This window comes from Leuciscus leuciscus (genome assembly GCF_965113295.1).
Source record: "Leuciscus leuciscus genome assembly, chromosome: 23".
In the NCBI taxonomy this organism is placed as follows: Eukaryota; Metazoa; Chordata; class Actinopteri; order Cypriniformes; family Leuciscidae; genus Leuciscus; species Leuciscus leuciscus.
This window is the reverse complement of record NC_138747.1, coordinates 30,382,137-30,397,810: the sequence shown is the minus strand read 5'-3', so window position 1 is coordinate 30,397,810 and position 15,674 is coordinate 30,382,137. Positions and strand designations below refer to the sequence as shown.

At 45.7% G+C, this 15,674-nt stretch overlaps 1 long non-coding RNA gene across 1 annotated transcript in view; it reads left to right on the top strand.

Annotated features, from left to right (window-relative positions):
- The first annotated feature begins 2,136 nt into the window (after positions 1 to 2,136).
- LOC309487563 overlaps positions 2,137 to 15,674 on the top strand; it is a 76,982-nt gene continuing 63,444 nt past the window's right edge. Inside the window, exon 1 of the long non-coding RNA XR_014201887.1 lies at positions 2,137 to 2,187. This is a non-coding gene — a long non-coding RNA (uncharacterized lncRNA). The remainder of the gene's footprint in view (positions 2,188 to 15,674) is intronic.

Sequence of the window (15,674 nt, the reverse complement as noted above, 5' to 3'; positions counted from 1 at the left end):
TATTTAATTTTCCTGCTATCCTAGATGTACAGCAAGTCACATTCAACCATTTTAGGGCTTAGCAAAGGGCCATAATTATACATAATTATTTTAATTTCAGACGGTCATGGGAATAGAGTGTGACTGATCAGAATCTTTTTAGATTGTTTAGTCATCATGCAGAAGTCATGCATTCTCCCTAATACAGATAAGTGTATTGTGTACGCCTGTCTGCTCATGTAGAAGTAGCATATCCACTCGTGCAGCACAGCAATAAACCTGAGGGCACACAGATCAACAGACACACTATAATAAATGTCTTTTCCATGGTTGAAGCAGTTTCTCAGGCATGTTATATAGGCAACTGAGCTTCATACTTATTCTACATGCATCTAAGAGAAAAACTGTTCTGAGAATGTCAAGTTCTTCACTGTGATTTAATTAGGCTGCCACAGATTTAATTCAGAATCGGATGTGCATGCCTTTTTGTCCAGTTTCTTTAAGCAAGCAAAGCTCATGACCACAGAGTCATGTTAAGATATGGGGTTTATCTATAGTATTTTGAGCCTCTACCACAATCTTAAAATGTGGGGGTTTTATGAATGAACAGCTATGGTAAAGTGGGGGTTGGGTGAGGAAACAAAAGACAATTTTATTGTTGAAGTTCTTTTTTGCCTGCAAGGTGGCGCTGCTGAGCACATAGTGGAGTTGGTTTGTCTCGCATAAAAGGGGGATGAGAGGTTTCAGAGACAGAAAATGTGGATTGCAGACTTCTGACTCATTACAGCAGTAAATCTTGTTGTCATTGATAACATCAAAATTTGAATGGTCGCCAAGTTGTAAACAATGAGTTCTCTCTTTAAACACACCAAGCTTTTCTCTGTAGACAGAGTTTTTATGTCTTGAGACATTATAAGACTGTTCGTATTTAAAGTCATTTTTCAAAAACACTGTTTTTATTGCCCTACATTTCCAAGCACGCTAAGAGGATTGTATTGTTAGACATCCACATGGAAAACTGCCTTTGTATCCTCCAAGAAAACGCACTTAAATTTACAAAGTATTCAATAAAATTAATTTGATTCAATAAACTGCTTCTCGTGCTTGAATACATACTGCTAAATTTCGACTTCTACTCGAAAGGCAAGAGCTAAAGAAACATTCAAAGTAACTTGTATTTTTAGGACATGTGCTTTCTCATTCTTGGCTAGACTTAGGTGGCCTGGATATGTCTTCTCTTCTTCTCACAGACTGTCTCTCTCTATTTCAGTGCAAGGTCATAAAAGTCTTTTTGAACTACTGTGTAAAAAAGAGCACCTGCATACGAACACACAGTGAGCTGCTCTCTAATGCCACTGGCGCATTTATGATGCCATGGTTCTCGGCATCCAACACAAATGCTTGCAAATGATTTCTGTCGCACACATAAGCATTGGATAAGTCTTGTCAGGACCACCTCTGTCAAATATTTATTTTCATGAGATACATCATTGTATAACAACTTCAAAAAACAGAAACAAGTATGAAGTACTAAAACAAATCCGTTTGCCAGCCTGGATTTCCTAAAAGCAACAGAAGAGGTGGGAGAGCTGAGATGAATGGAGAACTTCAAAAGAACCACTTGTTTTTTAAATATCGTTATCAGCTGAGAGTCAGATAATTGTGAGCTTTAATAATGTTAACAAGTGTGACAATTGTCTGAAGCGTGAATAGAATCACAGCAATTCATTGAAAAATGTGGCCACACTCACTGAAAAAAATGATTTGTTGAATTTAATTAAAAAAATTATGGTAAGTGGTTGCACACAATTGATTTAAGCTACATTTAAACAAATGCATTAAGTTGAACTAAAATTAAGTTGAACTTAATGCATTTGTTTAAATGTAGCTAAAATCAATTGTGTGCAACCACTTATGATAAAAAATTATTAAATTCAACGAATCAAGATATGACCAGTGTTGGGGAAAGATACTTAGTTGTGCATTACAACATTGTTTTACTCCCTAAAAAAGTAACTAATTGCGTTACTTAGTTCTTTTTTATGGAAAGTAATGCGTTACATTACTTTTGCATTTCTTTTTCTCACCTGGGCTTGTTTGTTTTTAATAACAACAAAAAAAGTTAGATTTTTGGCAAATGTAAAGGCCCTTTCACACCAAAAATGAAATGAATTAGCCTCAGGCTGAAAGAAATGCAAATTCACACCCGTACAGTAGAGGATGCAGCTAAAACAAACCTTTCAGAAGAATAGGATGTAGAACAAGAAAGTGTAACTTTCTCAAATTACTCTTACTTCAGCAATAAAAAAAAAGAAAGAAACCAAATGTGATGCTTATCTAAAATCATTTTTGCTTATTATATGGTTGAAGTGGTTTACGAAGGTCAGCAGCAAAGATTAAATAAAGTATATTTTTGTATTTTAATATACTTAATTATTGCAGAATTGTGTAATATTCAGAGTTTGCATTTCACTTTTTATATTAATTTTGTGTAAAACTGATTCAGGTTTTTTTTTCCTTCAAGTGAAATGAGTAAATGCATGCTCACTTTGATTCTGAAACTGCAATAACCATCGTTTACACAGCGCACACAATGCCTCTGCACTTACTCCCTATTTCTCTCAACACGAGGACAGGAGAGCTGTCAGTAAATGGATAAACAAAGAAACATGTTTTACTTATTTGAAAAAGTAACTCAGATATTCTGTTGTAAATTTAAAAGTAATGTGTTACTTTACAAGTTACTTGAAAAAAGTAATCTGATTACATACTGTAACTCAAGTTACTCAACACTGGACATGACACAAAAAATAAATGCAGCTGGCTTCAGATACAAGCAAAGCCCTGTAGAGGTAAGGAATGAGTGAGGGACTTTGCAAGTGTCACAAAGCGGAGGACTGCAGCACATAAAAGGGAGGAAAAAAAGACTGATGGTGGTGGTTCATGTTTATCTCGTCCTCTGACTGCAGAGGAAGAACAGTTTTGCCCATTCCTGGGACCCCAGGCATTGGAATGGATCCCTGGAGGAATCCCTGTTACTGTGCAATTGCTCCCTTTCCCTGACTCACCTCACTCTGAGAGATCCTCATGTGCTGAGTGATGTACAAAGCATGAGAGGAGGTCATATACATAGCTGACTCACTTATGTTCCTCAACAGTTTTTCTTCGTCCCTCCGCCACCCCGACTCCTCACTCTCGACTTGCTCCTATCCCAGCCAGGGGATAGCCCTCCCTTCGGACAGCACGCCAAACACGCACGCTCTTTTACTCTTTCTTAATATTTGTAAGCATGAACTCGTGAATAGCTATGAGAAGCAAATCCAGCATCATGAGGAGGCTATGGCATACAGGAGGGATACATTAGAAATATTACAGCAGGCCAGCTAGCCCTCTTTATCCTCTTTATACCAATTGCATTGTACTCTGTATGGAAAGTCAAATTATGATTTGTGTTGCTGATTCTTCTGTAACCTTTTTTGAAGTGTTGTTTTTCACAGGTCCATAGGAGTAAAAAAAGTTTGAAACTATGTCTCTGCATTCGCTGCTATTTCTTGGTGGGTTCCTCAAGGATCAATCCTTGGTCCGACTCTGTTCTCACTATATATGTTACCCCTGGGGTCTATTTTTAAGCAGCATAATATTAACTGTCACAGTGTCTGTTGTGTTCCACTGGGTGTCACTAGAGGTCCCTTCCTTCCAGTCTCCATTCTTCCTGGAACCACATTTCCCATGATTCTTTGTTTGTTCCCATCACTTGTGATAACACCCAGCTGTTTCCATTTATGTTGTTAGTGTCTGTGCATAAATACCCTGTTGTGTTAGTTCATGTCACGGAGTCATTATTGTATGTCATTTGTCTACACTAAGGTCTGTTTCTAGTCTGTTCTCGGTTTTGTTCTGGCTTGTTTTGTTTTATTGTTATTCTGACGGATTAAATGGTTTTTGACACTGGCATGGATGACTACGATTCTGATTATTATAACTTAGACGCTTGCATGGATGACGATGATTTGGACTGCCCTGAGTACTGTGTTGCTGCATTTGGATCCACCCATTTCTCCACTAGCAATCATGACAGAATGACTCCGTCGTCAAGTGGATCCAGCAGCATGAACCTTCTACAGGCTTTTGCATTTGTGGCCCGTCAAAGGGAGGAGGCAATGACGCTCAGGTTTCCCAAGGACTTTTCGTCCAACGACGGAGAGTCGTTTAGAGGAGAGCGTCTGGCCCGGTTTTCGGGGACCCGTGGAGCTCGCAGAGGAGGAAGTAGTAGAGGTGAGTCCCGGACTCAGTCTCTACTTCGGTCTTCCTTCGACCATGGGTCAGTGATACACAGACCAGAACACCCTTCGCCGCGGGTCCTGTCCCGTCCTGAACCTGCACCTCGCCAGGAGGGACGATGGAGGAGGAGGAAGACTTCCTCCGTGTCTGTTCCGGTGGTCCCAGTTCCGGTGGTCCTGAGTCTGGTGGTCCCGAGTCCGGTGGTCCCAGTTCCGGTGGTCCCGAGTCAGGTGGTCCCGAGTCAGGTGGTCCCGAGTCAGGTGGTCCCGAGTCAGGTGGTCCCGAGTCAGGTGGTCCCGAGTCAGGTGGTCCCAGTTCCGGTGGTCCCAGTTCCGGTGGTCCGGAGGCGGAGGAGGAGGAAGACTTCCTGCCTCCCCAACGTCCCGGAGGCCGTCCCCTCCGAGCAGCCCACTGTCGTCCCGGAGGCCGTCCCCTCCGAGCAGCCCGCTGTCGTCCCGGAGGCCGTCCCCTCCGAGCAGCCCGCTGTCATCCCTGAGATCGTCTCGGAGCCGCCCACCATCAGTCCTGCCACGGCCAAGAGAGTGGTCTTCCTTTTTTATGCAGTGGTGGTACTGCAGGCGTGGAGGAAGCACAGGACGTCTGCCGATCCAGAGACTGTTCTTGAGCCTGTGTCTTCGGACAAGATGGCCGCCGCCGAGCCTGTTCACGTCACGCCTGCCGAGCCTGTGTCTTTGGACAAGATGGCCGTCGCCGAGCCTGTTCACGTCACGCCTGCCGAGCCTGTGTCTTCGGACAAGATGGCCGCCGCCGAGCCTGGGTCTTCGGACAAGATGGCTGCCGCCGAGAGTGTTCACGTCACGTCTGCCGAGCCTGTGTCTTCCGACAAGATGGCCGCCGCCGAGCCTGTTCACGTCACGCCTGCCGAGCCTGTGTCTTCGGACAAGATGGCCGCCGCTGAGCCTGGGTCTTCGGACAAGATGGCCGCCGCCGAGCCGGTGGTGTCTGTTCCTGAGCCGGTGGTGTCTTTTCCTGAGCCGGTGGTGTCTGTTCCTGAGCCTGAGCCGGTGGTGTCTGTTCCTGAGCCTGAGCCGGTGGTGTCTGTTCCTGAGCCTGGGCCGGTGGTGTCTGTTCCTGAGCCTGAGCCGGTGGTGTCAGTTCCTGTTCCTGGGCCGGTGGTGTCAGTTCCTGTTCCTGAGCCGGTGGTGTCAGTTCCTGTTCCTGAGCCGGTGGTGTCAGTTCCTGTTCCTGAGCCGGTGGTGTCAGTTCCTGTTCCTGAGCCGGTGGTGTCTGTTCCAGTTCCTGAGCCGGTGGTGTCTGTTCCAGTTCCTGAGTCTGTTCCAGTTCCTGAGCCGGTGGTGTCTGTTCCAGTGCCATGGCCGCCCGAGGGGTCGTCTCCGCCATGGCCGCCCGAGGGGTCGTCTCCGCCATGGCCGCCCGAGGGGTCGTCTCCGCCATGGCCGCCCGAGGGGTCGTCTCCGCCATGGCCGCCCGACGGGTCGTCTCCGCCATGGCCGCCCGACGGGTCGTCTCCGCCATGGCCGCCCGACGGGTCGTCTCCGCCATGGCCGCCCGACGGGTCGTCTCCGCCCTGGCCGCCCGAGGGAAAGTCTCCGCCCTGGCCGCCAGATGGACTGACATTTCCGCCCTGGCCTCCCGATGAACTGTCATCCCCTATGTCTATTCCCTCCCATGGTCCTGATCCTCCGTCCCTCCCCCTGATCCCCCACAGTTCCACCTCCCTCCTGGACTTTTGTCGAGTTTTGTTTGCTGTCGTGGAGCGTCTGGTAGCCGCTCCGTAGTGGGGGGGTTATGTCACAGTGTCTGTTGTGTTCCACTGGGTGTCACTAGAGGTCCCTTCCTTCCAGTCTCCATTCTTCCTGGAACCACATTTCCCATGATTCCTTGTTTGTTCCCATCACTTGTGATTACACCCAGCTGTTTCCATTTATGTTGTTAGTGTCTGTGCATAAATACCCTGTTGTGTTAGTTCATGTCACGGAGTCATTATTGTATGTCATTCGTCTACACTAAGGTCTGTTTCTAGTCTGTTCTTGTTTTTGTTCTTGCTTGTTTTGTTTTATTGTTATTCTGACGGATTAAATGGTTTTCGACACTGGCATGGACGACTACGATTCTGATTATTATAACTTAGATGCTTGCATGGATGACGATGATTTGGACTGCCCTGAGTACTGTGTTGCTGCATTTGGATCCACCCATTTCTCCACTAGAAATCATGACAATTAACTATCACTTGTATGCTGATGATTTACAACTGTACTTTCCTTTGGAGTGTGATGGCTGTGAATCTTTTACTAATTTTTCTAAGTGCTTGACTGAGGTAAAGGGATGGCTAGCAAATATTTTTTTTAAATTAAATGAGGATAAGACTGAGTTTATTATGTTTGGGAACAAGGAGATTGGGATTGGTCTGGCTGGAAATAATGGACCATTGTCCAACAATATGCAAAGTTATGTAAAGAACCTTGGAGTATTTTTCGATTCTGAAATACGCTATCAGGAAACGTAGGGATGCTGATCATGAACGCAGAGCAGAGTAATAGCAGAAAAGGAAACAGAGCTATGCCAGTGACATTGACACATAAAAAAGAAAGAGAATAAGTGATTTGAGTGAAAGGGTGTAGAGATATGAATGCAAGAGGGTCCGTCAGCAAAGATGCAGGCAAAGAGTCAGAGCAGGAGCACTGAAGTGAAAGAAGCGTAACATACGACTGCAGCGTGCAAATCTTGACAGCCCAGAAGAACACAAAAAACACAAAAAGTTCTTCAAGGTCAGCAAGTCAACACCCGTGTCAGAAAAGCCCTGAAATATCACTTTGCTGTTTTGGGAGCACTGAAATACAAATACAAAAGTTTTAAAGACACAAAGTCAAAACAAAGTCTTGCACAGCTGGTATCAGAGAAGCTGATAAAAAAAATATAAATGCAAGACATACTGCAAGAAGCTCATCGGTTGTGATTCTCGAATCATCAGAAAAACAAAGCAAGTTCAAGAAACTGGCATACAGAAGGAGACTGTAAAATCTGTCAGACCATTTTTTCTCAGGGATGACGTCAGCAGACTGACTACAGGGAGGAAGAACACACTAACTCTCAAGAAGATTCAGAGACAGAGGAGGCTACTGTCTGATTCTTTGCTCAATCTCCACAAGAAATATGTATCTGAGCACCAAAAAATTTCTTATGTTTTCTTCTGCCGTCAGAGACCATTTTGGGTGGTTCCACCAAATGAGAGAGACAGAGAGACGTGTCAATGTAAGACGCATGAAAACTTGCAGGTCATGGCTGACAAATTATACAAGCTGGGCATTTCAGACTCAAGAAACTTAGAGGAAATGTCTAACAACACTGTCTGCAGCATCTCCAAGACATGTGCGTATGGTGATTGTTTGGACTACAAATTGTCAGCCTATCCCTTAAACAGGTCTTCAAATAGGGTGGTGACTCTAATCCAATGGTGCCAGGAGAAGGTGAACATCTCACTGCAAGGTGGAGAGACAAGAGTGAGTACAATCACTTGTGGCACAATTCCAGGACCGGCTCTTTAAATTCAGGAGACAAATTTTTAATATTCACTGGCAGTACAGCGAGTACAGGAATCTCAGAGAGAGCCTCACTGCCAAAGACTGCCTTATCCACATCGATATCAGCTAGAACTATTCTTGTAAATACTCCAATGAAATCCAGTCAGTTCACTTTGGGGAGTCACATCAGCAGGCAAAGGCACATTTATCTGGCAGAAGGCATGACCCACCAGCTATATGGGCTCATTTGGATCCTTTTCTTCATTTCCTGAAAAAGGACCACACTGATGTCCAAAACCTTCACTTTTTTAGTGATGGCCCTGCCGCCCAATACAAAAACTGCTTAAACTTTTACATCATATTCACGGAGCCACACCAGAGGTGTTTCTCGACTGTGACATGGAACTTCTTTGAGGCAAGTCACGGTAAGGGTTCACCAGATGGAGTGGGGGCTGCACTGAATAGAACAGCTGACGCATTAGTTTGTCAAGGGAAAGATATCCCTGATGCACAGAGCTTTTTCCAGCTGCTGAAGGACACAAACAAGGTGAAACTCTACTATGTGAGTGAGGAAGAAGTTGAGAAGAAGGATGGAGGTTTAAAGCAAGTGCCCCTATTCACCATTAAAGGCACCATGAAAATGCATGAGGTCCTTAGCTTTTCTCCCGGCATTCTCAAATACAGGTACATAAGCTGTTTTTGCCAGGCTGCTAAGGGGGTGTTTGAGTGTCCATGCCACAGCCAAGAGGAGGTTAACTCTTGTAGCTATGGATGCAATCAATCAAACAGGCAAAGATTTTAGACCCAATGTCATCGAACAGCATCACACTGGGCAGTGGTGTGTTGTGCGATATGATGATGATCCCTACCCTGGCATCATCCTGCAGGTGGAGGAAAACAATGTGCAAGTCAAATGCATGCACCGCAACGGAGTGAATACGTTTTTCTGGCCATGCCCCAGAGATGATGTTAACTGGTACGGTGATGACCAGATCATATGCCTGATTCCAGAGCCCATGGCACTGAATAAGCGTTCAGTTCAGATTGATCAGCGGTTCTGGGAGTTCATTATGGGGCAGTTGGGCAAGTAAAAAAAATATTAAATGGGGACAGTTCAAAGTTCCCTTTCAAGGGAACTCCCGTTGCGTCGAGAAATGACGCTGTGGGAACGCTTTGCGTGATGACGTCTTGAAGCACATGTAAAATCAGTCCAATGGTGTGGCGGAACGTCAGAGGCGGGTGACGTCACGTACCAGGAAGCTATAAAAGCCGGCCCGAAACAGAAACGAAAGCTTTCTGAGTCTTCAGTTGCGCTCTGTGTTGAAATCTGTCCTTGTTATTTGGTGTTGTCTGTCTCTATATATATATATTGATTCAGTTATGGCGAGCAAGCAGCAGTATCGAGTGTGTGTCCATCCCTGCCCGCGTTATTTAACGGGAGGTGACACACACACTCTTTGTGTTGTTTGTTTGGGAGAGGAGCATGCCCAGTCAGCACTCGAGGGTGGTGACTGTGAGCATTGCTGTGCGCTTCCATTGCGTACGCTCCGATCCCGTTTGGCTCGGTTCAATCCCGACCACGTTCCCCAGGGCTCGGGTCCCGCCGCGGCTGAGGCTCGGCGGCGATCTCAGACCTGGGGTTCGCAAATGGATCTGTCAGTGGATGTTGAGACGGGCTCTGCCTTATCTCAGCATCAATCTGACAGATCCAGTGCCTCTCATCAGGGTGCGGAAGCACGCGCTGCGGTTTCTTCCCCCCTGATAGAGGCACCAATGCTGCAATTGTCCAGCTCTGAGGAGTTGGATGTTGTGAGTGTTGAAGCTGAGTCTGAGGATTCGCCACCTCAGTCTCACGCGTTTGAGGAACTGCTCGATGTTATTACTAGAGCAGTTGACAGACTTTCCATTGAGTGGCCAGAGGATAGGCAGGACGTTCGCTCAAAAAGCAAGCTTGACGAACGCTTCCTGCCATCTCGTGCGCAGCCCCAGCGCAGGAGTCTTCCGTTTTTCCCCGATCTCCACACCGAGGTGTCGAGATCGTGGGAAAAACCAGTGTCGTACAGAGTATTTTCACCACACACATCCCACTACTCTTCCATTTATAAATATAAAGAGCATGGTTATGGGGAGATGCCGAAGGTGGAAGAGACGCTTGCGAGCTATCTCTCTCCAGCAACGGCATCTTCCCTGAAGACTCCTACACTTCCATCTAAGCCAGTAAAAATAACATCTTCCCTGGTTCATAAATCGTATGCAGCCGCTGGTCAGGCAGCAGCGTGTCTGCATACGATGTCTATTATGCAAGCCTATCAGGCTGAACTGCTGGGTGATTTAGAGGAGGGCGGGGGTATTGGTCCCGACACTGTGGCTGAACTACGCAGAGCCACAGATTTGTCTCTCAGGGCCACCAAGGAGACCGCCAGATCAATTGGGCGGTCTATGGCAGCCCTGGTGGCCACTGAGAGGCATCTGTGGCTCAATCTGAGCGACATTAAAGATAAAGAAAAAAATGTTCTCTTAGATGCTCCGGTCTCCACGGTTGGTCTATTTGGCGATGCAGTTAATAGTGCAGTAGCAAAATCACAGGGGGGTCCTGCCCACAGTGGTGGGCCCCGAGCAGGTTCTGGTTATGGAACAGGAAGTAAACACTCTGTTAGAGAAAGGGGCCATAGAATATGTACCTCCCTCCAGCAGGGAAACCGGGTTTTACACCCGGTACTTCATAGTTCCAAAAAAGGACGGGGGATTGCGTCCCATTTTAGACCTTCGAGTTCTGAACGAGTCAGTCATGCAGCTCAAGTTCAAAATGTTAACATTGAGGCAGATCGTGCCACAGATCAGGTCCGAGGACTGGTTTGTCACGATAGACCTCAAGGACGCATATTTCCATATATCCATCCGTCCGTGTCATTGGAAGTTCCTGAGGTTTGCTTTCGGGGGCAAAGCATACCAATATCGAGTTCTTCCATTCGGCCTAGCTTTATCACCCCGCACTTTCACCAAATGCATGGATGCAGCTCTGGCGCCACTGCGCCTCCAGGGTATTCGCATTATGAACTACATCGACGATTGGTTGATTTTAGCTCATTCGCATCAGATGGCGGTTCAACATCGAGATGTTGTTCTCGCCCACATGAAAGAGTTGGGGTTACGGCTGAACGCCAAGAAGAGTGTGCTTTCTCCACTACAGAGGACCACTTTTCTAGGCGTGGTTTGGGATTCTGTGTCGATGCAGGCGCGCCTGTCACCGCCACGGATAGATTCCATCCTTGCAGCTGTGAAAAGTGTAAAGCTAGGTCAGCTACTCACTGTCAAACAGTTCCAGAGACTGTTGGGTCTCATGGCAGCAGCTTCCAACGTGATACCTTTTGGACTGCTACACATGAGGCCCCTGCAGTGGTGGCTCAGGACCAGGGGGTTTTCCCCGAGGGGCAACCCATTTCGCACAATCAAGGTCACGCGGCGATGCCTACGTGCCTTGGTTATGTGGAAGAAGCCTTGGTTCCTGTCCCAGGGCCCAGTGTTGGGAGCTCCTTGTCGTCGCAAATTGCTAACGACGGATGCTTCCCTCACGGGCTGGGGAGCGATCCTGGAGGGTCGCTCGGCTCAAGGTCTGTGGGAAGACCATCATCGTTCCTGGCATATCAATCGCCTAGAGATGTTAGCTGTCTTCCGGGCTCTGAGGAGCTTTATCACAGATCTCAGGGGGCACCATGTGCTAGTACATACGGACAACACATCGGTAGTCGCCTATATCAACCACCAAGGGGGTTTGCGCTCGCGCCCGTTATCCAACTTGGCACGCCATATCCTCTTGTGGTCCCAGGGGAAGTTACTGTCACTCAGGGCAGCTTACATCCCCGGGGTACAGAATATAGGAGCAGACACTCTGTCGAGGCAGGGGCCGAGGCCCGGGGAATGGAGGCTCCACCCCGAGGTGGTGGAGCTGATATGGAGGGAGTTTGGCCAAGCACAAGTGGATCTGTTTGCGTCTCGAGAGACGTCTCACTGTCCACTTTGGTTCTCCCTCACGCATCCAGCTCCTCTGGGACTGGATGCTATGGTACAGACGTGGCCGAGGCTACGTCTGTACGCCTTTCCCCCAGTTGCTCTGCTCCCGGGAGTTCTGGAAAGAGTTCGCAGGGACCGGGTCCATCTACTTCTTATAGCCCCGCGCTGGCCGGGCAGAGTATGGTTTCCCGATCTTGTGTCCCTCCTCGACGGGCATCCTCTGGAGTTACCCGTCAGGAGGGACCTTCTGTCCCAGGCAGAGGGCTCGATATTTCACCCTCGGCCAGAACTGTGGAACCTGTGGGCTTGGCCTCTGAGGGGGCCCAGCTCATAGAGTCAGGTCTCTCAACCGAGGTTGTTGAGACCATTCTACAGTCCAGAGCTCCCTCCACGAGGAAACTTTATGCCCTGAAGTGGAGAGTTTTCACTTCCTGGTGTAGTGACCGTCGGTTGGACCCAGTCCACTGCCCAATTGGTACAGTGCTGGAGTTCCTGCAGGACCGGTTCACTGCAGGTCTGACCCCGTCCACTTTAAAGGTTTATGTGGCGGCCATAGGTGCTTACCACATTCCTTTGGGTGGAATGTCTGTGGGGAAAGACCCTCTGGTATCTCGTTTCCTTCGTGGCACTTGGAGGCTGAGGCCTGCAGTTCGCTCTAGGGTGCCACCTTGGGATTTGTCCTTTGTGCTACAAGGCTTATCCCAGGCCCCCTTTGAGCCCATTGAGGAGGTTCCTGAGAAGTTTCTTACTCTGAAAGCTCTTTTCCTTCTGGCTATTTCTTCTCTTAAGAGAATAGGGGATCTTCAAGCATTGTCGGTGGCTCCGTCATGCTTAGAGTTTGCTCCGGGTATGGTTAAAGCGTTCCTTCATCCGAGACCGGGTTATATCCCCAAGGTCCCCACTAATGTGGCTAGACCTATTGTTCTGCAGGCCTTCTGTCCTCCTCCCTTTCAAAATGCTGACCAGGAGGCTAATAATTTGCTTTGCCCTGTGCGGGCGTTAGACGCTTACGTCCACAGAGCTGCCCTGTGGCGTAAAAGTGATCAATTATTTGTGTGCTTTGGGTCCCCTAACAAAGGGGGCCCGGTGTCTAAGCAAAGGATGAGCAAGTGGGTGGTCGAGGCTATCTCACTTGCTTATGAGGCGGCTGGGCAGCCTTCTCCTTTGGCTGTCCGGTCGCACTCGACGAGGAGTATGGCGGCCTCTAAGGCCCTTATTTCAGGAGTTTCTTTACAGGACGTCTGTGATGCGGCAGGCTGGTCCTCACCGCACACTTTCGTCAGGTTTTACTCTCTGGATCTAGACTCTGCTCCAGGGTCTCATGTTTTGTCTTCCTAGTGCTGCTCTACGGATTTCACACAGGACAGACATTTGTAGCTATGGAGGCGTTGGTATAGACGTTCCCACAGCGTCATTTCTCGACGCAACGGGAGTTCCCTTGAAAGGGAACGCCTCGGTTACGACTGTAACCTCGGTTCCCTGAAGAGGGAACGAGCGTTGCGTCGCCCTGCCATATCTCCTTCATGCCTGTCAGCTCGACTTCAGACTTTTACGAAGCTTTCGTTTTCTGTTTCGGGCCGGCTTTTATAGCTTCCTGGTACGTGACGTCACCCGCCTCTGACGTTCCGCCACACCATTGGACTGATTTTACATGTGCTTCAAGACGTCATCACGCAAAGCGTTCCCACAGCGTCATTTCTCGACGCAACGCTCGTTCCCTCTTCAGGGAACCGAGGTTACAGTCGTAACCGAGGCGTTTTCCCCTCTTAGTTATTACCTAGTAAGTAGGTACAAAAGCATGACATAAAATAGTCACAAATGGACAATTGCAGTTTAGACAATGTACTTTGTTGTACATTTTAGTTGTTTTCTAATGAAGTTAAAATGTGTTTTTAAAATGTTGTTTATGATATTTTACTAACTGCTTTCAGTTCTTGTGTTATGTATGTCACTGATTTGTTGTGTCAGTGGTGTTACTGTGGTTTTTTTTTTTCTTTCACATTAAATAAAATGTCACATGTGACATGATAATAATTTTTAATTCATTGAATTCTGCTACACTCAAGAGTTAAGCTTTAAAGGATTGTATCATTACTTGTTTAAAACTGTTTTTCAAAAATGTTCATTGTTATAGCAAATACATGGTTGCGCAAATGAATCATTCAGCCACACTTTTAACAAACCTGATAAAAATAAATAAAACATAATCTCCTTAGCCTATTTGTTAGATTATCCTTAATTTTCTGTAACTCTGACTATATCTACTGAAAAAAATTGAGAAATAATATTTCATAAAAACCTTTAATATTGCTAAAGAAGTAAGGTAACACCAGTGACAAAAATAAATAAATCATAAAGTCAAAGGGTAATCTAATAATGTGGTCTAAGTTTAAATGTTAGAAAAGGAAATACATTTTAAGACATCTTGCCATACCAAAAGTGGACGTTTCTGTAGAATGACCCAAATGCAGCCACCAGAAGTAAAAAAGCTAAAGTTAGGCTATAAACAAACCGCACGGTCCCACGAGTTCAACGTCACCATCACTAAGTTACTGACTCTTTCAGTTTTTATAAAAAAAAAATTCACAGAACGTTTGAGTTAGAAAAGTTTATAAGAGCACAATTATAAGCATATTGAGGCTGTAAAAGCGGTCTGAGTTTATCTTTTCGTCATAATCTCCTCGACAGCCTATAGTCCCATTTAAGCCACTTGCTAGCAAGTGGCTTAAAAATCACGAGTGGGGTAATATTTATGTATTTTATATTGTAGAATCAAACGTGAAAGTGTCTTGAGCTTGTGTTCACCGCAGAACTTATTTCAGCCATTTAACCAAAATCCCATTCAATAGGCTATATGACTCAAAATACATTTCTTATTTCGGTAGCCTACTCAGATGATTCTTTAAATGGATTCTAACTGTCATAATAAAATAAGTGCATTTTGAATGCTGAACAATGGCAGCTTTACAACCCTGCAGTTTCATCGCGGAAGTCAAGCGTTCTACATAAATGCCTATATCTCTATGATAACATCATAATAAGAAAATTCTGGCTTCCAATGAAGATCCTTGAATTGCTGCTGGTTGTTAACCCACACTTTCAGAGGGACACACAGTGAAACTCTGCCTTAAAAGCAGTGCATAGCCTATATCCGATCTCCTCATCTAGATTAAACGGTTTATAAATTGGCCAAATCAAATATCTAAATCATTTAGATATAAACTTGATTTGGCCAATTTATAAACAGTTTAAATGGAGTTATTTTCACAGATTCTGCGTTATGTTTATGTTTCATTATCCTGATATTAAAAACTATGGAAATATTATGAGATGTCCTCACTAATAGTGAAACAACGTGTCACTATAGCAGGACAAAGAAAAATGGCGCTCAAAACTAAATGTTCATAAGGCTTCATTACAAAATCTTTAAACAAATATGTTATTTGAAACTGCCAGGGATTTGCTGGGGCATTGCAATGTATTTGAGCAACAATTGTATAGTCCTAAGGATTGCATATCATGTTTAATTTTCTATATTTATCGAAGAGAAGGTGTTCAGACGTGTAGAGTATCGTGGTATTTTAATATGACTTCGGAGATGAAACCTTTTCCGTTTAGCTGATTTACACAACTGGGCGAAACATGATGTTTAGTCTGTGAGATGTCCATATAAATTTGTAAAGAATTTATATTTCCATTTTTAATTTAATGTGTAGCTCAGTGGAATGTCCTCAAATACTGCATGCTTAAAAATATGTATTTAGTTTATCCTCTTGCCTTTTAAAATACATTTTTTAACCTATTGCGTAGTTTTTCAGTGCAAACTAGTGTTGCTGAAAAATAGCATTCTGCTTATCTCTGAACAGTTACTGGCAACGGATTTTTTATTAATATTAT